Here is a 2,500-nt window from a genome sequence, read left to right on the forward strand (position 1 = left end):
AGTTCACAAAAGTACTAATAGAATGTGTGCTTTCTCTGTCTAAAAGAGTTAGTTTGTAGAGTTAGTAGTTATGTAAATATTAGCCGTTGAGTACAGCATGGTTTCAGCATCTGAGAGTGAAAGCTGAGATAATCGCAGTTTTGTGAAATTCAATCAAACAGGCAGAACAGTCACTTTAACCATTTGTTTTTGGCATCACTGAGAGATCAGACATCTAAACAATATAGTTCTGAACGCCCTCTCCTTCAAACTCCTCCCTCCGTGGGCGTGTCTGGTGGCTTTCAGCCTGCGTTTGTCACAAGCGAGTGTTCTGCTGCTGCTGCTGCTGCTGCGAGTTTGAGCAGCCTCCCTCCCTGGCAGCGAGTGTGGATAGGGCTCACTTGTTTCTTGGGTTTGAGAGCTTTGATGAAGCTTTGTGCGATTCTAGGCTTTATGCTGCGTGTTTCAAACTGTGTTTTCCACCCAGTCTATTTTTGGAATCCCCCACCGCCAGCTCCCAGCGCGATAATGCGCGAAAGTGAAAGCGTTTTCGCCAATCCATTTTACAGTAGAGAATGGTTTCCTCGCGCGTTACCCTACAGTTTTGGCTCTGCTTTTCCTAGTGTGGAGAGCACTGTCGCCACTTAGTGGGTCCGTGGAATGGGTTGTACACGTTCGCCGACTCCAATATTTTTATAGGAGACGTGGGGAGCGTTGATCCACGTCCCACCGTCAAAAAAAAAAAGATCGACGGAGTAATACGTCATTGGCAGTGAACGTGTTAAAATGGCTATATCTCAAAACTATTCAACCTTGAAAGGTGGTTTTAGTGTCTTTCCCTATAGGTTCTAGGGCTCAAGGAATAGAGCTGAATCAGTGAAATTACCATCAGTTAATTATTTATTGACAAATCCAAGATGGCGTAAGAGGGGGCCCCAATTCTGGTGAAAATGTTAACTGATATCATGAAAGTTCCCCAGTTGATTACTTACATTAACTCATTGAGTGCCAGCCACTTTTGGAGAACGGACGCTCCCAGTGCCAGAGTTTCAGAGCTTTTTTCAGTGATTTCTCGAGGCCCACAGAATATTGTGTGATATTACTATTTAAACAATGAACACACAAAAAGAACGATTAGACTCTTTTCTATCATCAGCAAAAACAGGTTTATTGATATCATTTTCCGTTCTTTAGTTATCAGCCGGAGAAGATAGCTTGATTTAACAAAAAAGAGCAGTTTTTTTCTAGAAGCTGAGATAATGGCCCTTTTGTGAAATTAAACATTTCAAACACATCACTGACTCTGAAGCTAATTTTCTGATGTAGTCACACCTCAAAAATAATTTCCTTCAATAAAACAGTGAGGCCAGGGAATTTTGTTTGGCAGAATAATATTTTTAGCTGCAACCATATATATATGGTTATTTTAGCTGGCCCCTGCGTGCGCTGCTGGTTGCAGCTTCTTGCTGCTGGTGGGCATCGGATATTCTGGCTTGCGTTTGCCAACCCTGTCCTGCTGCCTGGGTCTGTCTGCGTGTTGTGTGGCTGTGTGCTGCTCTGCGTGCCCCCCCTCCCCCCGCCCCGCCCGCCCCGCCTCGCCTCAACTGCACACTCCTCCCTGTATGGGAGGTGGCTCTCTGCTGAGTTTGCTCTGACTGCACTGTGAAGGGTGGGCGACATCCAGCTTCTTCCGCGTGTGTTTGTCACCGGCTACTACTGTATGCTTCCAGTTGAGAATAATAACGATGATCATGCGAATGGGCTGTCGCAGCAGTGGAGGAGCTCAATTGTGGGAGCAGATTGGCTGCTGCCTGTTGCAGGCACATCTAACGTTAAAACGCTTCATGCATATCGATGCATACGGATGCGATGCGATTTCCGTTTCCCCAACGACTTATTCTCTGTTTTTCTCTGCCTTTCTGTTAACCTGGAGAGCACTGTCGCCACCTAAGGGTTCTGTAAAATAGGTTATAGACCTCCAATAGCTACAATAGTTGTACAGGAGCTGCGGAAGGCTTTGATCGACGTCCCACCGTCAAAAAACGCATTGGACGTCGAAAGACGTCCGTGGCACTCTACGTCACTATTTAATTGGACGTCGAAAGACGTCCATGGCACTCAATGAGTTAAGACAAAAACAATTGTATCACAAGTTTTCTGAAATGTTTTGTTTAAATATGCCAATTTTCTGAAAACTAACCCATAAGGCCAGTCAATATATGAAAAAAAGAAGATTTGGGGCCCACTCTTGGGACTCCATCTTGGATCTATCAGTAAATAATTAACTGATGGTCATTTCACTAATTCAGTTGTATTCCCTGAGCCCTAAAACCTATACAAAACCATCTTTTGAATAGTAATTGAGATAGGCCATAGCCATATAAGTTCTCGGCAGCCGCCATCTTGAAAATAACTTCTTTCTGGGATTTAGATGTTCCTTCATTTGAGGTACATGTTATTTCACATGTCAATACCAGAATCCATTGAAAAACCTTTTGTATCAATTTATTCAGAGTTCAAT

Source organism: Poromitra crassiceps (genome assembly GCF_964638095.1).
Source record: "Poromitra crassiceps genome assembly, chromosome: 5".
Taxonomy (NCBI): domain Eukaryota; kingdom Metazoa; phylum Chordata; class Actinopteri; order Beryciformes; family Melamphaidae; genus Poromitra; species Poromitra crassiceps.